The sequence below is a fragment of the Hemiscyllium ocellatum genome, chromosome 31 (assembly GCF_020745735.1).
Source record: "Hemiscyllium ocellatum isolate sHemOce1 chromosome 31, sHemOce1.pat.X.cur, whole genome shotgun sequence".
Classification (NCBI taxonomy): Eukaryota; Metazoa; Chordata; class Chondrichthyes; order Orectolobiformes; family Hemiscylliidae; genus Hemiscyllium; species Hemiscyllium ocellatum.
In genome coordinates, this window is record NC_083431.1 from 26969189 (window position 1) to 26994920 (window position 25732).

Here is a 25732-nt window from a genome sequence, read left to right on the forward strand (position 1 = left end):
GCAGATGCTGGAGATCAGATTCCTGATGAAGAGATTATGCTTGAAATGTTGACTCTCCTGTTCCTCAGAGGCTGCCTGACCAGCTGTGCATTTCCAGCACCGCAAGTCTTGACAACTTTAAACAAAAGCACATGCAGACACAGGAGTAACATGGAAGCTTTGCACAGAGGCACTAGGCAAACTGACTCAGAGGGTGTTTGGACTGTGCTGTCTCTAACATGTGGCCATCCGGCTGCCTCCATGGTCAGGATGTAAAGCAAAATCCAGCACACATCATGTCTGCTGGATAAATGCTCAGACATGCATTCCATTGATTTAAGCCATTGCGGGTCAGCATCAAAGATAGGTGGAAGGGGGGATGAGGGACCTTAATCTTCCTGCAGGTGCCCCTTCCTTACAAGAAGATGGGGCAGTGCCAGCAGGCACCAATCTGGAGGAGGCATCATATACATGTGCCCCAGAAGTCTCATCTCAGGATGCTGAGGTGGTTGAGCCTTCCAGCTTCACTCTTTCTACCATCCTCAGGCAAATTGAAGCTGAGGAGGATGCACCTACCAGTCTCACCTGACCAAAGCCCTCAAGGCTAACAGTCTCCTTTGTAGGCATGGGGACCTCGAGGGATAATCGTGGCCTAATCTCCAGACTGTTCGAATATGGAACCCCTGACCCTGACCAAACCAGTAGTCAACTGACCATGTCTATGCCCCTGGAGTGGCAGTGAATGCTGCTCTTGACTTTTTGTGCTGAGACTCCCTTGACTGAGGACTGCTGATAACCATGACAAGCTGCCTGGCTTTCTGTCTACACTAAATGCAAGGCAAGGACTGTGAGCCTTTAAGCTTTGGCTGAAGGGGCAAAGTTCATAAAGACAAGGCAAGGCGGATATACCATGAGCATTGAAGTTGGAGCAAACTGGTAAGAGAACTAGCAAGGAATCCTGACATGCAGCATGAGTTGAGTGCTCATCCTTATGTGCAAAGCATTACAATGAAAGATGCTGGTGTGCTCTAAAATTAGCATTGAAGCACAGAACCATTGTATAAGTAGATCAGAGGTGGTCCCTAAGGGTGCAGTAAGGCTGGCATGTGTCTGATGCCAATGTCTGTGGATGGTGGGCATGGGCATTCACTGCCCATGAGATGTGCCCTGGGATATTGGTGACTGCTATCTAAAATGGAGGCCCAGGGAATCAACTGGCGAGCTGTAGTTGACAGGTGCCTCCTTGTCTTTAATGTCAGGAATTGTTGCCATCTAGTTTCTAATGAGTGGATAGCAGAACAGAAAATTACATATCAACAAGGTGACATTTAGAATAGTGATAAACCAATACATACAAACAGACATAAATTGGCCTCTCGTAGCTCACTAGCATCATTACCATCTCACCTTTCAAAACTTAATTGGAGAATTGGGCTTTTTGCTATAATAGCGAGCGTCTCATTTTTGCTGATCCCACACTAATTTCCCAACTGACTCGTCAATGCCCATGCATTCAGGGGATGGGAAGGTTCTGCTAATATTTTCTCTTCAAGCTCAAAACTGAGAAATTAAAAATCCTCTGCAATGTTATGAATATAAATTATAGGAAGGGAAGAGAGAAAGATGTGTTTGTCATTTACATAAATTATTTGGATGAGACTATAAAAGGCATGTTAGTAAGTTTGTGGACGACATCAAATTTGGTGGCATAGTGGACAATGGAGAAGATTTTCTAAGATTACAAAGGAATCTTGATCAAATGGGGTAATGGGCTGAAAAATGGCAGATGGAGTTCAATCTGGATAAATGCAAGATATTGCATTTTAATACAACAAACAAGGTTAAGATTTATACAATTAATGGTACGGCCTTGGGTAGTGTTATGAAACAGAGGGACATAGGGTTCAGGTATATAGTTCTTTGAAGTTTGCCTCACATAATGATATGGTGGTTAAAAAGTTGTTGAGCACACTTGCCTTCTCTGCTGACTCCTTTGCATATAGGAGTTGGAAAGTCATGTTGAGGTTGTACAGGACATTGGTGGGGCTTCTTCTGGAATACTGTGTCCAGTTCTAGTGGCCCAGTTGTAGGAAGGATATTATCAAGCTCTAGAGGGTTCAGAAGAGATTTACCTGGATGTTACCGGGTATGGAAGGTTGGATCGGCTGGGATTTTTTTCACTGGAGAATAGGAGTTGGAGAGATGACCTTACAGAAGTTTATAAAATCATGAGAGATATAGATAAGGTTAATGATAGGTGTCTTTTCCCTAGGATGGGGACACACTTTTAAAGCAATAGAAGAGTGATTTTAAAAAGATGTGAGGGACAATTTTTTTACATAGAGAATAGTTTGCATGTAGAATGAACTTCCTGAAGAAGTGGTGGGTGTGGGCGCAATTACAATGTTTAAGGGACATTTGGAGAAGGGCATGATTAGGAAAGCTTTGGAGGATATGGGCCAGGAGCAGGCAGGTAAGGAACTAGCTTAGTTTGGGATTACATTCAGCATGGACTGGTTGGACCGAAAGGTCAATTTCCATGCTGTATGACTCTATGACTCGATGTTTCATTAATGAATTAAATTAATGGAATTAATTAAGGATTATACAACCCTCAACATTTTTACTTGATTATGCTGGGTATAAAAGGGCACCTAACTGAGGCAATTAAAAGATATCAGAAGAATAAAAGATTATGAATAATTATTTTATAACAGTCACTTTACTCCCTTCTGAACTCAACTTTGACTTCAACAATTTCAGATCATAACCATTGCTCTGATTTGTTCAGGCTGCAGATTCTGGTACCAGTTCTATTGTTGCTAATTATAGCTGCTTAATCTATCTTTTGTTTCCTTCCTTATTCCATTATCACTCACTTCGACCTTACACCATTATCTCTTTTCTTGTTTCGTCACTTCCCCTACCCATTCACAGAGCTCCCCTTTTATTTTTTTCCTCTCATTAATACCCGTCTCTCTATCTCTCTCCCCATCTGGATTCATTTTATACCCAGCCACACCTCCAATTTTGTCAGCATCAAAGCAAAAGGCCATCCACCTGAAAGATAATTGTGTTTCTCTTTTCACAGTTGCTGCCTGAACTTATTCATTTTGAGAAGCTGAGTGTGTCCAGCATTTTCTCTAATTGTTGGTGGGATATATTACCTTCATCCCCTTCTGATTTTGTTTATATTAGAAAACCTTTTCCTCTTTCTGATTCACCAGCTGTGCAGCATTTGCAGCATTCATAGTTTTGCTTTATGTCTAGAATGCTGATAGCTGTCCCTGCACATTAATTAGCATTTTAACCTATGCATCTAACATCTCCACAAGCATTACTGGCTTAATAATAAAAAAAAATCTAGCAATGTAAATGTGGCTACATTTGACACATTACTACAAATCTAAACAGGATTTAGAATTGTAGGATTTTGCAGCATAGAAGGAAACCATTTGGCCAATTGCACCTGTGTGAGATAGCATCATAGAGATGGTCAGCATGGAAACAGACCCTTCAGTCCAACTGAAAATGTGTTGCTGGTTAAAGCACAGCAGGTTAGGCAGCATCCAAGGAATAGGAAATTCGACGTTTCGGGCATAAGCCTTTCATCAGTCCAACTTCTCCATGCTGACACGTGTATTCTAAATTAATCTATTCCCATTTGGCCCATATCCCTCTAAACCCTTCTCATTCATATACCATCCAGATGCCTTTTAATTGTTGTAATTGTCTCAGTCTCCACCATTTACCTTTCCAATGTAGAACAATATTGCAGCTTTTCCTTCATGACCCTGCAAATTGTTTTTCCTCAAGTGTTTATCCAATTGTCTTTAAAAGATCCCACAAAATCTGATTTCACCATCTGTTCAGGTATTGCCTACTAGATCTTAACAATCATTTGTGTAAAGAATGTTTCCATATTTCAGTGCAGTTTTTTTTCCCAACTACTTTAAATCTGTAACCTTTTGTCATTGATTCCACTTGCATGGAGAAATTATTCCTCCCTACTTCTGGAATCAAAATCCTGAATGCAACTATTAGAACAATCTCTGTACATGACTGAATGCCTCCTCATCAGAGTTGTGCTCATTCAATCACTCATCAGAATTGAGGGTCTTGACTTTTTTGTATGGAAACTTTGTATTTGAACCAATAAAAATAGAGATTCCTGTCACAATAGAAGAATGAAAGGTGACCTTAGCAACTGAGCTTCTATGGGTTACTAGGAACAGTGTCCATTAATACACAATCTTCAACATTTAATAGAAATAAACTGGTGCAGGATGAATTTCACAAGAAATGTGTGGGTATGTTCAGTCACTAAATGATCAGTAGCACACTAAAAACTGACAAAATGAAACTGCGGTATTGTTGGATCTCCATGTATACTTGATCTAAATGTATGTTGTGAGATGGATATATGAGCTTATCATAAACCTAACCATGCTTTCTTAATTTTTGGTGTTGACAGTGTTCCAAAAAATATTGTATCCTAGTTGAGTACATCAGTCATTATGATCTCTAAAACCAGTTCATTGAAACTGAATTAAGTCTTTCCATGTAATCAGGATATAATTATCTTCAAGACTGGAACATTTGTCTTGCTGTATAGCAACTCACTGAACAGTAAAAGCCCTGGTTTCTGAAGACAGAATAAATACTTCCTGAAAATAAATGGATTTAAACCAAATTATAAGACATTCCTTAACACAAAATATAGGTAATATGTGTACAGGTATCAGAAAATGTACGTTAATAGTCAAACAGGAAATCATGTCATGCAGACACAATGGTTTTATTTCCTTCTTCAAGCTTTCATTTTTATTTATTCTCCCAGATTGTGTATTACAATCCCTGGGTATCTGAACCCTGATCATGTAAAAACATTTGCATAACTGCAATGTCAGTTCAATTTCCCATAAATGTTGCCTTAAGATACAACCACATTTAGGCCTCTCTGAACCTAGATACTGAGAAGGTTAAAGAATGTATTTACTTTGGCTATTATTAGTGAACTGGTATCCTGTTTACCTTTGTAATCATTTGTCAATACTGTCAAATTTACATTACTATAATTGTTATAATGCCAGTAATTTTAGATGAGTGGGTTAAAGATGCTAATGAAAGTGCAGGACAGCAAAGGCCGTTAAGCAAAAATGAGAATGCTACAAATGCACAGCTGTTGAATCAAAAAGGGATAAAAACATTTTATCTTATAAATAAAATTATGAGTGGGTGAATTAGATTAGATTACTTACAATGTGGAAACAGGCCCTTCGGCCCAACAAGTCCACACCGACCCGCCGAAGTGCAACCCACCCATACCCCTACATTTACCCCTTACCTAAACACTACAGGCAATTTAGCATGGCCAATTCACCTAACCCGCACATCTTTGGACTGTGGGAGGAAACCGGAGCACCCGGAGGAAACCCACACAGACAAGGGGGAGAACGTGTCCCATTTATGCTGGAAACACTCAGCACATTCAGTTGTAACCCTTTGTCAAAATATCCCAGTATTATCTGTTTATATTCCAGATTTTCAGCATCTGCACTTATTTTATTATTTTGCTAATGCTGAACCAACCTTTGATCTGTGTAAGTTTGTTGCTCCTGCTCTGAAACATGTTTGCTGCTATCTTCACCCTGGTCATGGCTCCTAAAGGAAAGGTTTCAGATCACGAGGGAATCTTTCATCACAACTTCACAGCAATCTTGATCTGTTTATTTGATTTGCTTCTGTGTTGGTTACAAATATAGAGTATAACAAAACATTTTCGTGTTGATTCAGATTGAAATGCTTGAATAGTGTTACAGCAATTTTAATTTGTGGGCCAGAAATATTGCTGCATAAATAATGGAATCTGAAACCACAACCAGATCAGCCATGATCTTGAATGATTGAGCTGCATGTAAGGGTCAGTGGCCCACTCTTGCTCCTAAATCCTATGTTAATTCTCAAGGCATAATAAATTCCAAATTTAATTGCAATAACTGGTTCCAGCACCAAAAGAAAATTGGGATGGGGAGAATAAGACCTGCCATAAACTTGGTAACATTTTAAAAATTGCAAAGGTTTGTAAACTGGTATCAAAGAATCATGGAGTTTCACGGAGCTGGGTGTACATAAAGTGAAACCTGCTATCCCTCTGATATAATAGAACGAGAACACGAAGAATAACTGGCAACGTTACCTCTTCTTTCTCTCCAAAGATGCTGCCAGACCTACTGCGTTTTCCCAACAATTTCTGTTTTTGTTTCTGACTTCCAACATCTGCAGTTCTTTGATTTTTTTTATATAAAGTGATCAACGCACTGCTGCAGGCAGGTTTCTCCGATTTTGTGGTCAACTGGAAAGAAGTTACCTAGTCCCTCATTTGTGTTGAAAATGTGTTGCTGGAAAAGCGCAGCAGGTCAGGCAGCACTCCAAGGGGCAGGAGAATCGATGTTTCGGGCATGAGCCCTCCTTCCTGCTGCGCTTTTCCAGCAACACGCTTTCAGCTCTGCTCAGCAACCCTCACTTTTTCCCTCATTTATGTCCCGCGGTCTGTGCAGCGACTGCTCGTGACATCACGGGGGCGTGGTGGTTCCTAGGAGACCAGAATGTTACATAGTCCCCGATTATTTACTTCACAGGCTCAGTCTCGGCGCTGGCCTTGGCTCCACTCAGCCATAGGCTCGTTCAGAACTGCTGACCCAGCTGTAAACTGTTCGCTCGCAACACTGTCCGCCTCCTGCCTCGGTCGCTGGCTGCAGCTCCCTGCACGGGGTGGAGGGAGATGGCTCAACGTCGTAGCTGAGCTCATGGCCTTTTTGTGCCTTTCTCAGAAGCCAGTTCATTCTACACAATGGGAGCATCCAGATCCAAATCAGGTACCGACATTAGCGAGAAAGGCCATTCCTGTTTTAATTCACAAAGCAGCTTCCACATTGGGAACCAAAGTCATGGTTCAAAGGATACAACAAAATTAACATAATGCTAAATCTTCTGTTGCAATTTCATTCAGATTTCAGTATTGTGCCCTGTTTCGAGATGAGCTGGGCTGATTATCATAAACTCACAGGAAAGTAACCGAATATATTTCAATGTTCTAATAGAAGTGTGGTTTCTAATATATTTTATATGTGAATTATTTGTTATTTCATTTTACTTCGCTCCATTAGACAATCGAAGTGTGCCGTATGCGCAACTTCACTGATGAATTGTACTGTATCGTAATAGTCTGGGAATAGCATTCATACGATTAACATTTTTAGTAATTTATTACGTGTATTAACTTCACATTAAATCAGGCGTGTTTTTAGAATGAAAACTGCTTCAACAGAACTTCCTAGCAAACGTAGGATTTACACCACTAGTTGCCAGTCTATTATTTAATCCACGAATTGTGAGTGGGTTTACGGTTTACAAATGTGTTATGTCAGGTGGTACAGATCGGACGTGTATTGGGTTCATTATAAATTGTTTGTCAGAGCTTCGTAGGCAGTTTTAAAGTTGGATATTAACGTCTTCATGAATATATGAAATGTTATATTGTATTTTTCCTCTCTCTTACTAATGGACCTCCAGTTATATCGCGCTTGGGCAGTCGAGAATTCGGGTCACGCAGGTCAGAAAGCTATGGTGTAGAGTGGGGTGTGGGAGAAAGAAGAGGGGAGGTAAAGCTCGGTAGGATCAGTGCAGAGGAAAAGAAAAGGCTTGCAGTGCTAGAGAAAGAAGTGGAGGAAGAGGAGCAACAGAATTTAATGGAAGTTTCATGACATTTCTTCAGAGGTTTAGGGGGAATGTCATGGGAGTTGCTCCACTTCTGCTCCTCGTTAGGCTCGGGAGAAAGAGGATTGAAAACTTGTATAACAGAATTCTCATGCATTCTTTGCTGATCGCTAATGGATATGTACATAATCTAGGCTTTAACTCGTTCAGTTATACCTTTTTTATATAGCTTACACACTTGTGTTTTAAGAAAAAATCCTATCATTTGACAGTCTCCACTTGATTTTAAAGTCAAGGTGAGATTTAAAATTAATAGCTGTGACATCCAAACCCTAAGATTGGTGGACAGCAAAATTGTGAGAAATTACTTGTATTGCAACATAAGTCTTTCAAGGGAACCACCTATATCAAACAAAACATTTATTATGATACAAAACTGTAAGTAAGCAATAACTAAGGCAGATAGTATATAACAACTTGTACATTTGTATTTGGACAGAAGACATAGTGCTAAAGTTCCATGGATACGTTTTACAATATCTAGTTTATAACAGTAACTCGTGGCTAGATACAAAGCTCAAATACTTCCTGGATTGTATTTCCTTTTGGAGTTAAAGTCATTTTCAGAATGAGTAATACACTGAGGTTAGATTCTCATTTGTCATTTTCCATAAGCGAGCAAATTTTAATAAGTGGCTATGTTCCATAGGTTTCGCTTTCTTACAAAGCTTATTAGTATTGATTTTGTGAACAGCAATTGCATTTGAGAAATAACTTGGAAATCATTTCTTCCCTGTTGACTATATTAAATTCTATTCAGCCATACAACATCCACAAGAACAGTAAAAGTTGAGAATATGTACTTAGAAAACTATTTTGATACTTACTTGGTATTTGATAAGGTTTAATCTACCAAGAAATTTCTAGTATGGGTGAGATTGACATTTATTGGAAATCTCACTGGGAGTGGGGGAACATAAGAAATAGAAGGAGAAATGGGCTTTTTGTCTCTGAGTATGTTCTGCCATTCAATAAGATCATGGGTGATTTTCTGCTTCAACACCATTTCCTGCACTATTCAGTATCGCTTAAAGTTTTTAACATTTAGAAATCAATTAGTCTCAATCTTGAACATATTGAATGACTGAACATTCTCAGCCCCTTGGGTCAGCGAATTCCAAAGATTCGCTAGCCTTTGAGTGAAGAAATTCCTTCTCATCTCATGCCTAAGAAGCCTGCCCTTTGTTCTGACACTGCCCCTGTTTCTCCAACCCCATCCCCAGTACAAAGAAACATCCTTCCTGTTTCTACATTGTCAAATCCTGCAGGAATTTTGTGGATTTGAATGAGATAATGTCTCATTCCGGTAAAATCCAGAGTGTAAAGGTTCGCGCCATGTAATCTTGCCTCAGAGGACGATCCTTTCAATTAGTTTGATGAATCTTCTTGCATTTGTTTTATGGCAAGAATTTTTCCATTGGCAAGAAGATCAAAACTATACACAATACTCCAAGTGTGGTCCGACCAAGACTTTGTATAATTGCTGTAAGATATTTTTACTCCTATACTCAATAAGGGTCAACTGGCAATATGTGGAGCGTATCCACTGTGCTGCTTTTGTTGCTTTATGGAGGAGGGGGGGGGGGGGAGGGAATATCAAATAATTTTTGTCCATCTTTTTTCCTATGCAGTTGACCTACCTACATTTCATGGATCTGAAAGCCAGGAAAGTGAATTCTCTGGGGACAAACAAAGGCACAAGGATAATTTGAAAGAGAGGCATGAGCCTTTATTTGAAAAAGAAGTTTGTTTGGCTTCTGAGATGCAAGATAATGAGTAAGTACTTGCATTTTATAACCACAGTCTTCAAAATATTAGTACTTTTCTATTTAAGGGCGTATCGTTTACAGATTGATTTACTGTATTTGATTAGGCAATTGAAAGCTTTTTACCAAAGTACTTTCTTTGACTCCTGCACTGCCTTAAGGAAAATGTTTTGATTGTTAAAGGTACACTTGAAATTGAAAATGCATCCAGAGCATGTGCACCAATTTATATTTATCCCAATATAATAAATCTCTGCACCAGCCCTTATCTTAACACATATTGAACAGATAAATCTTAGTTTCAAATACTTTCAAAATAAAGACACAATAAACCAAGATGCTGCCTGTCATTGCTTGCTTGCTTGCTTGCTTACACCAGACTGATAATAAAATGTATTCATTGTTTATTTTTTATTTTATATTGTCTTTACCCGTTTGTTGTTGAAAGTCATTTTATCCATATTTCTGAGATTTGAGTAGTATTCATGATTGAACTTCTTATTCTACGTTATAAGACCATAAGAAATAGGAGTGGAAGTAAGGCCATTTGGCCCATCAAGTCCACTCCACCATTCAATCATGGCTGATGGGCATTTCAGCTCCACTTACCTGCACTCTCCCTGTATCCCTTAATTCCTTGCAAGATTAAGAATGTATCAACCTTTGCCTTGAAGACTTTTAACATCCTGGCCTTCACTGCACTCCATGGTAATGAATTCCACAGGCCCACCACTCTCTGGCTGAAGAAATGTCTCCTCATTTCCATTCTGTTTCTGTTTCTGTTTCAAATCTATTAATGTAGCGTCCACCTAAGCCAAAGTTTGTAACGTCCAAACTATTGGCGTGTGGTGTAACCCATTTATAATAATGTTTAGATGTCTCTTTGAATAACTTGTGTGCTGTTATGAGTTGGAAACATCCCTCTCTATCTATGAGTGACTTAGGTCTAACTCTGGCATGTTGCTTCAAAATTCCTTTATTTCCACTACTATATATTTCACATTTTTAGTAAGTACATCTCTCCCTTGTACAGACTATTCGGTTTTCTCTTCATAGATTCTTGCATAATGATTCATAATGTTACTGTTATATCCTGATACATGTCATTATCTAATTAGCATAACCGTTAAACCATCACACTCCACATGCTTCAGTTCAGATCATAGTTTGCTCTTAGTTCACCAGCTCTTATTTAGGGAGGATGGCCAGAGAAAACTAATGGATGGAAAGGGCTAGCTTTGCCTGCCCATCATGATGGCTAGATGATTGTGGCTAAGATTCCAACTTAGAACAGAGCATATTACAGCACAGTACAGGCCTTTTGACCCTCAATGTTATGCTGAACTATGAAACCAACCTGAAGCCCATCTAACCTACACTATTCCATTATCATTCCAAGTGATTATCCAATGACTATTTAAATGTTCTTAAAGTTGGTGAATCTACTACTGTTGCAGGCAGGGCATTCCACACCTTTACTATTATCTAAGTAAAGAATCTACCTCTGACATCTGTCCTGTATCTAACACCCATCAATTTAAAGCTATGTCCCCGCGTGCTAGCCATCACCATCCAAGGAAAAAGGCTCTCACTGTCCACTTTATCTAATCCTCTGATCATCTTGTACATCTGTATTGTCACCTCTTAGCCTTCTTCTCTCCAATGAAAACAGCCTCAAGTTCCTCAGCCTTTCCTCATAAGATCTTCTCTCCATACCAGGCAATGTTCTAGTAAATCTCCTCTGCATTCTTTCCAATGCTTCCACATTGTTCCTATAATGCGGTGACCAGAACTGTATGCAATACTCCAAGTGTGGCTGCACCAGAGTTTTGTGCAACTGCAACGTAATTTTATGGTTCCGAAACTCAATACCTCTACCATAAAAGCTAGCATACCATACACTTTCTTAACAACCCTATCAACCTGGATGACAGGAATCTATGCACGTGGACATCGAGATCTCTCTGCTCATCGATGCTACCAAGAATCTTACCATTAGCCCAGTAGTCTGTATTACTGTTACTCCTTCCAAAGTGGATCACCTCACACTTTGCCGCATTAAAGTCCATTTGCCACCTCTCAGCCCAGCTCTGCAGCTTATCTATGTCCCTCTGTAATCTGCAACATGTTTCAGCACTGTGTACAATTCCACTGACCTTAATATCATTTGCAAATTTACTAACCCATCCTTCGACACGCTCATCAAGGTCATTTATAAAAATAACAAACCGCAGTAGCCCCAAAACAGATCCTTGTAGTACACCACTAGTAACTGAACTCCAGGATGAATATTTCCCATCAACCATCACTCTGTCTTCTTACAACTTGTCAATTTCTGATCCATACTGCTAATCACCCTCAATCCCATGCCTCCACATTTTCTGCAATGGCCTACTGTGGGGAACCTAACCAAACGCTTCACTGAAATCCATATACACCACTTCAAACACTTTACTACATAGGCACTAACAACATAGGTGGTAAAAGGGATGGGGATGCAAGGCAGAAATTCAAGGACCTATGGTGGAATCTTAGAGCTAGAACAAACAGAGTTGTTGTCTCTAGTTTGTTACCTGTGCCACATGCTAGCAAGGTGAGGATTAGGGAGCGAGGGCAGTTGAACACGTGGCTGCAGGAATGATGCCAGAGAGAGGGATTCAGATACCTGGATAATTAGGATTTGATCTAGGGAAGGTTGGACTTCTACAAAGAGAATGGTCTTCATCTGAACCAGAGGGGTACCAATAAACTGACAGGGGCAGGATGGAGGGGCCTATGTGGACCATGACTTGGGGCTTCTCCCTCTCCCTCTTAAGGGGAGACATCACAGATACTGGCACCTGGGAGGCAATACACCAACTGTGAGTTTCTCTCGTTCCCATTGAATCTCCTCTGTTTCCCCCTCACTATGGAGTCCACAGTGACTAATGCTCTACTTCTCTCCCTGCTTCTCTTGTAAGCATAAGGGACGTACTTTAAGCTAGAGACCTGTGCCCCATTGTGTACCCATGGTAGGTCATCCCCACCCAACAGTATCCAAAACAGTGTACTAGTTACTGAGGGGAACGGACTTAGGGGATCCTTACATTGTCAGCCTGTTCCCTTTCCTTCCCTTGACTGTAACCCATCTACCTTTTTCCTGTATCTGAGGTGTGACTATTCCCTGTAACTCCTCTCAATTACTGCCTTCGCCTCCCAAATGATCTGAAGTTCATCCAGCCCCAGCTCCAGTTCCCTAACTGGAGTTGGGTGCACTTCCCGCAGATGAAGTCAGCAGGGACATTAGTAGTGATCACTACCTCCCACATTCTACAGAAGGGACATTTAACTGCCCTAACATCCATACTCACTGTTCTGAATTCCCAAAGAGACTATTGAATAAAAAACTAGTAACCTTACCAAATCGGTGCACAGAACCTTTTTTTGTTTTTGGTTAGAGGAGGAGAGTGGGTGAGAGACACGAACTAAGTGGTGTTGCAGGTAAAGCAATCACCCAAATATATTACCTCACTTACTTAGCCATTCCATGTGCGCTCCTGCTCAGCGTGCGCTCTGCTTATTCATGAGGTAAGGTTTTATAGAATGAATTTACCATCCCGGCAGTCCTTTGGACCTCGCTGTCACCGCTTCTGCTGCAAAAATACAAAAAACTTACTTCCTGTTATCATGACTTCGGATATGCATTTAATTTAAAGTTTAATTTTGACCATATAAATTCATATTATTTAAATCCTTAATGTAAACTGTTGACCATAATAAGACAGTCACAACCCATGGCGTTTGGATGGTGTAATGAAACAAATCTCTGAAATTTGTCTCCCAATTCCACCATCATATTTGGTGCTGTACGAGCAATAGAATGCTTGTCAGCTGAGTGTGAAATGCTGCAGCTTATTAGAAATACAAATAATCATTGTGTGCACTGGTGATGTACGGACATTGGACAATGAGAAATCTATCCTTTAATCTCTGAGAAATCAGACCATAGCTAGTCTTGTACTCTGTACAATAACACATCTCTAGAGTGAGAGATGTGTTTTAATTCTCAGAGTGAATTATTCATGATGCTTTTTATAGAAAACTGTTTGATTAAGAGTGATCTATAGTTGTTAAATTTTGCACTTTGTTTAATTTATGTTAACTGCTTAACAACCTGGTAACATTATAGAACGCTGTGCAATTGTCTGACATTCTTCTTTTATGCATTGAAAAGTTTAGATAATTGCACATGATCATTTAGTTTCCCTTCAACACCTAACTTGTAATCGGAAATATGAACTTGAAAACCTACCATTTAAGTTTTCTGTGAAAAGTAAAAGTGTGTATTATATTTGAAATTGATTCTTCCAGTCAATTAATTTAAATCCTAATTTCTTAATATTTAGATTAGATTACTTAGATTACTTACAGTGTGGAAACAGGCCCTTCGGCCCAACAAGTCCACACCGACCCGCCGAAGCGCAACCCACCCATACCCCTACATATACCCCTTACCTAACACTACGGGCAATTTAGCATGGCCAATTCACCTGACCCGCACATCTTTGGACTGTGGGAGGAAACCGGAGAACCCGGAGGAAACCCACGCAGACACGGGGAGAACGTGCAAACTCCACACAGTCAGTCGCCTGAGGCGGGAATTGAACCCAGGTCCCTGGCGCTGTGAGGCAGCAGTGCTAACCACTGTGCCACCGTGCCGCCCAATTGTGCCACCGTGCCGCCTGTAAGGTTATATAATGTTGAATTGGTTTTACTGTTGCTTAAAAATCTCTTCCAGTGATATTTAATATTATTTCCTGTGTTTAAATTAGTTTTAACTTTTTCTGTGCCACACAGGATGCGTGAAATTGAAATCAACAACCGCAAGCTGCTACTTATCAAAGCTAATGGAGAATTTAGTAGCATAGGACATTTGTGCACTCATTATGGAAGTCAGCTGGTCAATGGTAAAAATATTGTATTCCATACATATTGTTTATAATGCTACAAATAATTTGTTTGTTAATGAACTATTTATGAGGCCAATAATTTTATAATACATTATGCTGATCATGGGTGTTGTGATTTGTCAGCGATCTGGAATCCGAATCAGAATTAGGGAACCCTGGATGACAAGAGATATTGAGGCTTTGACCAGAAAAAAGGAGGTATGGCTCAGGTACAGGCAGCTGGAATCAAGGGAATCCCTGGAGGTTATCTGGGACACAGAAGTTTACTGAAGAAGGAAATCAAGAGGGTGAAAAGAGGGCCGAGGTAGCCTTGGCTGTGAAGATTAGGGTGAATCTAAAGAGTTTCATTAAATATATGAAAGGAAAAAGAATAACTAGAGAGCGAATAGGACCCCTCAAGGACCAAAGTGGGCATGTATGTGTAGAGCTGCAGGAGATAGACAAGGTCCTCAATGAATTTTTCTCCTCTGTTTATTGTGGAAAAAGAAATGAAGCCTTGGGAACTTGGGGAAGTTAGTGATCATATCTTGGGGACAATCTATATCACAGCTACCTGATGAAGGAGCAGCCTTCCGAAAGCTAACGTTTCCACATAAACCAGTTGGACTATAACCTGGTGTTGTGTGATTTTTAACTATATCACAGTAGAGAAGGTGTTGGACGTATTAGAATGTATGAAGGTGGATAAATCTCCTGACTAGATATATCGAAGAACACTGTTAGAGATTAGAGAAGAAATTGCATCATGGTTAGCTGTTGGTGAAGCCCCAGAAGACTGGAGGGCAGCGAGTGTTGTGCTCTTATTCAAGAAGTGCTGCAGAGGAAAACTTGGAAGTGTAGGCTAGTAACTGTGGGTAAGTTCCTTGAGAAGCTTCTGAGAGATAATATATACATGCATTTTGAAAGACAGAGATTGATTTGGAACAGTCGGCATGGCTTTGTGCATGGGAGATCATGCCTCACAAATTTGTTAGAGTTCTTCAATGAATTGACTAGAAAGGTTGACAAGGACAGAATGGTGGAATGTGGTCTATGTGGATTTCACTAAGGCATTTGATAAGGTTCGATTAGGTAGGCTGCTCTGGAAGGTTAGATCGCATGGAATCCAGGGGGATCTGGCAAACTGGATACACAATTGGCTTGATGGTAAGAAGCAGAGGGTAATAAGGCAAGGATGCTTGTTGGACTGGAGGCCTATGATTAATGGAGTGCCTCAGAGGTTGGTGTTGGGCCCATTGCTATTTGTTATCTGTATCAACGATTTGGATGAGAATGTGCAAGGCATGATTAGTAAGTTTGCCGTTCACACTAAAATAGGTGGTAGTGTGGACAGTGAGAAAGGTTATCAGAAATTGCAGCAGGACCTTGATCAGCTGGAAAAGTGGGTCAAGAAACAGCAAATGGTGTTTAACACAGGTAAGTGTAAAGTCTTGCATTTTGCAAAGTCAAATCAAGGCATGAGTTTCATGGTGAATGGTAGGGCCTTAATGAGTGTAGTGGAATAGTAGTGGAGTTCAGGTTCATCGTTCTCTGAAAGTGGAGTCTCAGGTAGATAGGGCAGTGAAGAAGGCTTTTGGCACACTGTCCTTCATCAGTCATGGCACTGAATATAGAAGTTGGGAAGTTATGTTGCAGTTGTACAGGACGTTGGTGAGGCCACCCTTGGAATATTGTGTTCAATTTTGGCCACCTTGCTATAGGAAGGATGTTATTAAACTGGATAGAGTGTAGAAGATTGTACAAGTATGCATGAGTTATAGGGAATGTTTGGACAAGTTAGGACATTTTTTCTTTTGAGAGTAGGCGTCGGGGAGGGGGGGTGGGAGGGGGGTGGGGAAGATATCATAGAAATGTATAAGATCATGAGAATCATAGATAGGGTGAATGCACTCAGTCTTTTTCCCAGGCTGTGGAAATAAAGACTAGAGAACATCAGTTTAAGGTTAGAGGGGAAAGAATAAAAGGGCATCTGAGGGGTAACTTCTTTACATAGAGGGTGATATGCATGTGGAATGAGCTGCTGGTAGAAGTGGTTGAGGTGGGTATATTAACAACATTTAAAAGGCATTTGGAGAAATACATGGGTATGAAAGGATTAGAAGGATGTGGACCAAGTGCAGGTAACTGAGGTTAGCGTAGGTGGACATTTTGGTTGGCACGGAACATTTTGAGCAAAAGAGCCTGTCTCCATGCTGTAGGACTCTGACTCTAAATAGTAAAATTGTTTGCAGTGGTGTGATTGAGAGAGAAGTATTGGCCATCACACACCACTCTGAATATTAAAGCTCTTGTGACAGATCAAACAGACACAGAACCTAAGTATACTGCTACATCTGAGAGACTTCACACCTGAAAAAAACAGCACTCTGTCAGTTCTGCACAGGCCTGTCTGCTTATGCTCAAATTAATTAGTTGATTAACAATTTTATGACCCAGATACTAGCATTTTACCAATTGAGTCCAATTTTATTCCCTGAAATACATGTTGCTTGTTTCGCTTTTAACAGCTGTTTCAATATATTCCCTATCTTGCATCTTTAGGAGTTCTCTCACATGGAAGGGTTCGTTGTCCAAGGCATGGTGCTTGTTTTAATATAAAAACAGGTGATATTGAAGAGTTCCCCTGTGTGGATGGACTGCAAAGTTATAAGGTACAATTTGGGTTGCTGCAATGATTTGGATAATTTGTACTGAAACTACTAATATTTAGTGAACATTTTAATCTAATAAAAATTTGCAGCTAACATCCAAAGAATTGAATTGTAAAGTAATGCCATTTATTTCTTCATGATTATATGCCATGCTGACACACTTGATTATTTTAAATAAAGAATCCATCTGAATATTGTAGGGATGGGAGCAAAGAGGTGATAAATGGTATATCTTTTTCGTGATGGATGGTTACAGCTCTACATGGCCGTAGAACGTAAGATCATATGGCATAGGAACAGAAGTAGATTATTCAGCCCATTGAGTCAGTTCTGCCATTTAATAAGATCTTGGCAGATCTGATAACCATCAACTTTCCTGTCTTTTCCTCATAATCCTTGATTCCCTTACCAGTTAAAATCTGGCTATGTCAGCCTCGAATATAGCCATAGAGTCATAAAGATGTACAGCATGGAAACAGATCTTTTAGTCCAACCCATCCTTGCCGACCAGATATCCAACCTAAACTAGTCCCATTTTCCAGCAGTTGGTCCAAATCCCTCTAAACCCTTCCTATTCATATAGTACCACACTTTGAGTGAAAATATTGCCCCTTAGATCCCTTTTTATGTCTTTCCCCCTCTCACCCTAAACTGATGCCCGCTAGTTCAGGATGCACCGGCTCCAGGGAAAAGGCCTTGTCTATTTATCTCACCAATGCCCCTCATGATTTTATAAATCTCTATAAGGTTACCCCTTAGCCTCGGATACTCCAGGGAAAACAACCCCAGCCTATTCAGCCTCTCCCTAAAGGTCAACCATCTTTCCCACCCCCACCCCCACCCCCAACCCTGCGAACATCCTGTAAATCTTTCAAGTTTCATAATGTCCTTCCTATAGAAGGATACCAGAATTGCACACACTATTCCAAAAGTGGACTAACCAGTGTCCTGTACAGCCACAACATGACCTCCCAACTTCTATACTTGATGTTCTGACCAATAAAGGAAAGCATACCAAATGCCGCCTTCACTATCCTATCTACCTGCGACTCGGCTTTCATGGGACTATAAGCCTGCACTCCAAGGACTCTTTGTTCAGCAACACTCCCCAGAATATACTTTGCGATCCAGCCTCAATGGTGCTCTGGTGAATAACTCCACAATTTCACAATCCTCTGAGAGGAAATTCCTTCTTATCTCTCCTCCTTAAATGTGTGACCCTTTATTCTGAGATTCTTCCCTCTTGCCTGAGACATTTCCATCTGGGGAATCAGCCTTTCCTCATTCACCCTGTCAAGTCCCCTAAGAATCTCATATGCTTTCACAAAGTGACTCCTCATCCTTCTACCTTCCAATGAGTACAGACCCAATTGACATAAAGTCTCCTCATTAGACAGACCCCCAGTACCTAGTCAGCCTTTCTAGACTGCATCCAATGCCAGTATTTCTTTCCTTAGATAAGGGTTCCAAATCTATCCACTACATTCCAGCTATGGTCTGACCAGTACCTTGTATATTTTGAATAAAACCTTCCTACTTTTATACTTTGTTCCCTTTGAAATAAAGGCCAACATTTGATTTGACTTTCCTGGTAACTGCTGAAATTGGATGCTAACTTCTTGCGATATGTGGACAAAGACTCCCAAATCTCTGTTCTGTAGCTTTCTGCAATCTTCCTCCGTTAAATAATACTGCGCTCCTCTATTCTTCCTGCCAAAGTGCATAATTTCACATTTCCCCACATTATAATCTATTTACAGACACCTTATGTGCCTTTCTGTCTATTTCTATGTCCTCCACAGACTTGGCGACAGTACATTCACTTTCTTCATTCAAGACATTAATATATTATTGTAAAAAAATGTGGTGCTACATCAAATACCTTCCAAAAATTTAAATATATTATGTCTGCTTTTACTCCTTTATCTATCCTGCTTGTTATCTCACTCAAATAAATAGTTGAGATTCTCTTGATAATCATTACCATTAGCACAAATGAATCAAACTATAAGTAATGGAAACCTTTGCAAAGCAGGATCATTGAATGCATTCAGGGAAAACTTTAGATTCACACTAAAACTTCCACTGGTTTTAATGTACGAAACAAGCTAACTTTGGATCTCTAGTGGGGAAATACTATCATGGAAAACTTGGAATTAGCTGGAGTGTTCTAAATAATGACAGATTGAGCATAACTTATTTTGTAAACAAATCAATCATATGACATATCAATCGTAACCCAATCTGGATCTGACTTCATTTCAAATAGCTTAACAACAGATAAATATTTGATTCTGTCAGGCTAATCATAAAAGCAATGACCTGTAAACAGTTAAATTTTGTTATAAATTTTGTCAAGAGGTAGACAAAAGTCAAATGTATATCTAACATTATTCCAGGGCAAATGTTTTACATAGAGTCATTGATTAATATGGCACAGAAACAGACCCTTTGGTCAAACTCACCCATACTGACCAGGTATTCTAAACTGATCTAGTCCCATTTGCCAGCATTTGGTGTATATCCCTCTAAACCCATCCTATTCATGTACTAATCCAGATGCCTTTTGTTGTAATTGTACCCACCTCCATCATTTACTCTGGCAGCTTGTTTCATACATTATACCACCCTTTGTGTGAAAAAGTTTCTCTTCAGGTCATTTTTAAATCTTTCCCTGCTCACTTTAAACCTATGCCCTCTAGTTTTGGATTCCCCTACCTTGGGAAAACGACCTTGGCTATTCACCCCATTCATGCCCCTCATGATTTTATAAACCATGATAAAGTCACCCCTCAGCCTCCGATGCCCCAGGGAAAGTAACCACAGCCTATTCAGCCTCTCCCTGTAACTCAAACCGTCCAATCCCAGCAACATCCTTGAAAATCTTTTCTGAATCCTTCCAAGTTTAACAAGGTATTTTCTACAGCAGGGAGACCAGAACTGAATGCAGTATTCTAAAAGTGGCCTAACTAATGTCTTGTACAGCCGTTCACAAGTACTTGAGAGGATCACTGAGGTTCAAATATTGCTGGCAGTGGCATTGGTGGCATCTGCATTGGCAACATCCAACAAGATGGCTCAGTGGTTAGCACTGCTGCCTCACAGCACCAGGATCCCAGGTTCAATTCCAGCCTCGGGCAACTGTCTGTGTGCAGTTTGCACATTCTCCCCGTGTATGCGTGAGTCTCCTCCGGGTGCTCCGGTTTCCTCCCATGATCCAAAGGTGTACAGGTCAGGTGAATTGGCTATTCTAAATTGCCTATAGTGTTAGGTGCATGAGTCAGAGGGGGTGGGTTACTCTTCGGAGGGTCGGTGTGGACTTGTTGGGCTTGTTTCCACACTTCAGGGAATCTAATCAGGACTCATAGTGGCAAGGGTATTGGTGGAAGTGAGGTGGCGCTGAAGACTGGTGACTTTTGTTGCAGCCGCAAAAGGAAACTCATGCCTGGCCACCAGGCCCATGACCCTTGGCAGAGCACTTCACAAGAAGAACTGTAATGTTGAACACTTTTTTAAAAATTTCTTCATCTTCTGCCTTTATATTCCATGTTTTGGTTTATTTTTCTGTTTTTTTTAAAGAAGGCATCGGAGTGGGGTGACATGAAACAACATTTTTCACTGTATTTTGTAACAAAATATGTGTAACGATAAATAAATCAAATAAATCCTGGGATCACTTGTGCAACTGTCATATATTTAAAAGCAGTTGGAATGTTGTGCACCCATTCATGTGCCCTGCCCAGTTTATGGAGTTGGTAGACAGGGGGAAATTGGTAATCTGCTTTGTGAACAGGGCCTTAAAGGTTCTATGGACGAGTTGGTGTGAGGGAAGGCCTTCCCTCAGAACCAACAGAGGAGGCCACAATATCAAATTCTGCTGTCGTGTTAGAGGTTGCCTGCTATCAGTACAACCTGGAGGACTGTCCAATAATATCGGAAGAATCTCAATAACCTTCCCTGCTCAGTGAAGGTAAGCGCCACCACCTTTTCTCTGTTATCTCTCAAATCACTCTATCTCTGCTGCTGTACCCGTCTCTCATCAAGACTCATGGTCTAAAACTCTCACTCATTCAGCATTTTCTCTCACTTGCTCTCTCAACCCAAACACGCCCATCACAGCTATCCCTGTGTACGTTCTGCACTACCTACTCATTCACTTCAGACACCTCGCCACTTGCACCAGAATTGACAATGTTCCAACTACTTTCATGCAATTTGTCCCATCCCAGGAGATAACATTGCACAATTGGGCAGAGAGAGAGCCGGGATGGACATTAGGGCATCTAACATGGAGCTCCTTACCCATCACTTGTGGTGCTGGCCAGTGAGGACCGAGACTGTTCAGGTATTGGTGTGCTATCTCTCATTCTTGCCACTGTGAGTGTATTCTTAACATGCCAGAACCTCTCCCGCTTGTTCACAATGCTTTCTCACTGTTGTCTCCTGTTGGTACCCATGGTAACAGCACACTGAGGAAGAAGCATCAGATCCTTTGGAGGATGCATCAGCAAGACTGTCTCCTTTATCCTCCACCGGCTCAGATACTGACACCTTGGTGGATACTTAACCCAGATTAGAATTAGGAACACCTACTACTGAGCAATTCACTGCCATGTCTTGGTAGCTGGCCAAGCACAAAATGTTTCTGGCACTGCTGGAGCCAGGCATCTGCTCAATGCAGGACAGGAGAAGGCCCCCATGGTGTTGACCATCAATAACTTCATCAAAATGCACAAGGAGACATGAAGCAATAGGCAGGTTTATCACAGCACTAGGCAAGCTGACATAAAGTTTGTACGACTGCGCCAAATCAGTTGGCACAATACAACTATTCTGACATGTGGCTGTCCAGCTGTCATTATAGACAAGTTGGCAGCTGCCTTGAGAAACTAAGTACTGGACCCTCTGTTTCCTGGGTACAGACATGGAACTGCACACCCTTATTCCAGCCGTTAGTGCTCAGAACCAACAGCCAGGTGAAAGAGATACCTTGATCTCAGCCAGGTGCCCTTTGTCATAAGGAGACAGTGCAGTGGCAGGAGGCACCTGAGCAGAGGAGAGGCAACATATGGTCTCCCTTGAAGTTTCATGTCAGGATACTCCAGGGGTGATACTCCACTACCTGCTCCTTGCCTGCTACCCTCCATCCTGTGGAAAGTTAAGCCAAAGTGGTTAAAGCTGGGCAGGTCAGATTCAGCATGTCTGAGCTTTCCAGTCCAACCTCACTATCTAACACTTCATCTGTACATTTTATCCACTGAGTCCAAGGGATATCGAGTCAAAAAGCACTGACATAGAAGTGCATTGCCTTCCTGCCTTCGCCTATTGAAATCAGGCTGTGCTGACTGTTGATGACTTCCCCTCCTGCATTGCCCCTTTCCCTTCCATGTGTCATTGTCCTGCACACCTCTCTTCTCTCCCCCCCCCCCCCCCCCCCACCCCACCAATACATGTTGAGTTTCACTCTTCACAATAGTTAGCTCATCTGCATCCCTGTATGTTGCCGTCAGTCACCACAACTGAATTCCTCAGCTTCCCTCCTGTAGTACTGGCCCCTGACAACTCCTCCATGACTTTTAGTGGATGGAGCTCCAGGACTGGCTATGACCCACCCCCTTGCCTGACTTGGACAGAGAGCCCTGCCTGGTCTGTGTATCGCTTCCCTACTGACATACTGCAACTCTCCAGCTCGTTGTACTGGACTCACTGGCCTGACAATGGCTCACCTCTGAACTGTGTGGGGTATAGACCCTAATCCTGAACACCCTAACCGGATGACTCGCTATGTCTAAACTCCTGGGCTGACATTGGAAGCTGATGTTGACTTAGTTTGCTGGGTCCCCCTGACTGAAGGGTGTATCCTTTGACTTGACTGAGAACTAATGCCCTTAGATTTAGAGGCACAGCGATTTTGTTGATGTTCACGCAGTCCGTTTGCTGCATGTGAGGTTGGCACACGGTACTGGCATGAATTGACGTAGCATGGCAGGATGCTGTGATCATCCAGCTAGGTGCAGTTAGTGAGTGCTAAAGAGAGCAAATGAGGATCCCTGAGTTGTACCCTGGCTGAATTCATGAGCTGGATGCATGTGCCTGCATGCAAATGTCCTTCCTGCAGTGTTGCAATGAAAGGTGGCAGTGCACTCCCAAGTGCAGCATTGAAATGCAGGAATGTCTTGGAAGTGAATCAGAGATATGCCGTGCAGGTGTGGTGAGGTTAGTACATGTTGCATGTTAAACTGTATGGACAGGGGATGCATGTCGTCACTGCCCATGGAGCATACCCTGAGATATTACTGTTTGGTGTTTCGATTGGAGGACCAGACGAACAAGTGGCAAACTAAAGCCACCAACTAATTAACCGCACTGAGTTTCATGTCAGAAACTATCACTGTTTAGTTTCTTTTATTTGGGTGGCAGAATGAAAAACTGTATATTAATGAGGTGTGATTAAGTAATAATGAGATGTTATTGCATGCAAATAGGCCTCTCACTGTTCATTAGTGTCTTTTCTCGTTGTGCAATACTTGGGTGGAAATGGGATTTTTTATTCTCGATGTTGAGAAGTTCACATGTGATTCTTCCAATTTTCTCATGTTATTCAGGGGCTGGGAATATTCCACCCACAGTCTTTTTCTGAGGCACAGGTCCATGTGTGATGTCTGCTTCACTCAAGTGGCCGTTTCTTATGTACAAACCTGTGCAATAAGATTGAGGAGATGTGTCAGGTGTTACAATAGGACTAATCCCATCCCCATGCAATATCCACACAAGCTCTGCTTAGCAGAATCACTGCAAGGCAATCTGGGGCACGAACCGCAGATGATTAAATTATTTTCCCCCTCCTGGTGATTTAGGATGGACAGATCAATTGTCGTGTACCACTACTGTTCTAGTTGATTAGTTATTTCAGCACAGATGTTAGATCGAATCTAGATGGTAGTCAGTAATTAACAGTAGATTGGATTGGCCTCATTTCCATGATTTTGAGAGCTACTGTTTGTGGCTGTTATAAAGTGTGGTTGTGCTGCAAGATCTGATGACCGATGTCTCTCAGACTACTCGCTCATATTGCTTTCAGATCAGACCAAGCTTTGCCAGAAAGTAAATTGAGCTTGAATCCCATCTGTAACTGTGAACCAAGTGTCTTTTGATGAATGAGAAGGACCATAAATCTTGGGTCCCCATTTGAGACTATCTTTTACAGGAATGAAAGAACATTCACAAGCACCATCAATGATATAAGGCTCAAATTTTCCTTCACATGTTTTCTGGAATGTGTTGTTCATGTAAAATGTAGTTTATACACTCATCAGTCATTTTTTTCTTGGAAAAAAAATTGACTTTCTTTTCATTGCCCTTCATTATTGGTTATCTGGGCTATGAAATCCTAGCACCCCTGAATAAGTCCAGCTAACAAATAAAACAGATACATTTTCTTAAACTTTGATAGAATGCTAGTATTATGCATGCAATAAATAAATCTATTCATTTCTAGTAATCTTAATGTTGTTTGTCTTTCGATTTCTACAGACCGAAGTCCAGGATGGCAAGGTTATTGTCTTCACAACTACCTCAGTAAGTTTCCATGACTCATGGCACACTTTGAAAAAAAAATTGGATTTTATTATCAATTTGTATGTCCGCTGGCAAACAGGATTCATTATTTTCTATATGTTTTAAATAGGCCTTGAACTTAAACAAAAGGACCCAAAACATGGTCACTCGGTCACTGGTGAATAAAAATGTCATTCTTCTTATAGGTGGAGGTAGGTTTAGTGTCTCAATTTATAAGTTGTATTTTTTGTTACTTATGAAGTGAAATAGTTTCCATTGTTCATGACCCAAGACTGCGATTGTCTGCCTTGACTGACTTGCGACTCCACAGGTAGTGGAAAAACACAACTGGTCAGGCAGCATCCGAGGAGCCGGAAAGTCAATGTTTCGAGCATAAGCTCTTCATCAGGAATGAGGGGTGGCCCAAAGGGGCTGAAAGATAAATGGGAGGGGGTGGGGTGGGGCTGGGGGGAACGTAGCTGGAGATGTGATAGGCAAATGAAGGTGGAGGTAAAGGTGATAGGTCGGAGAGGAGGGTGGAGCGGATAGGTGGGAAGGAAGATGGACAACTAGGACAGTTCAAGAGGACATTGCCAAGTTGGAAAGTCGGATCTGGGATAAGGTGGGGGGAGGGGAAATGAGGAACATTCCCCTCATTGGGGAGACAGGACGCCAACTTGTGGAATGTTTCAGAGGACATCTCTGGAACACCCATACTAAACAATCCTATCGCCTGTGACCGAACACTAACTCCCCCTCCCACTCTGCCAAGGACATGCAATTCCTGGGTGTCCTCCACCGCCAAACCCTAACCACACACCTGGAGGAAGAACACCTCATCTTCGGCCTTGGGACCCTCCAGCCACATGGGATCAATGCGAATTTCACCTATTTTCTCATTTCCTCTCCCCTCACCTTATCGCAGATCCAACCTTCCAACTTAGCATCTCCCCCTTGAATTGTCCTACCTGTCCATCTTCCTTCCCACCTATCTGCTCCATCCTCCTCTCTGACCTATCACCTTCACTTCCACGTTCATCTACATATCGCA

At 41.3% G+C, this 25732-nt stretch overlaps 1 pseudogene; it reads left to right on the top strand.

Moving 5' to 3' along the window:
- The window catches only part of LOC132830244 (apoptosis-inducing factor 3-like), a 103014-nt pseudogene that overhangs the window by 22061 nt on the left and 55221 nt on the right, over positions 1 to 25732 (top strand).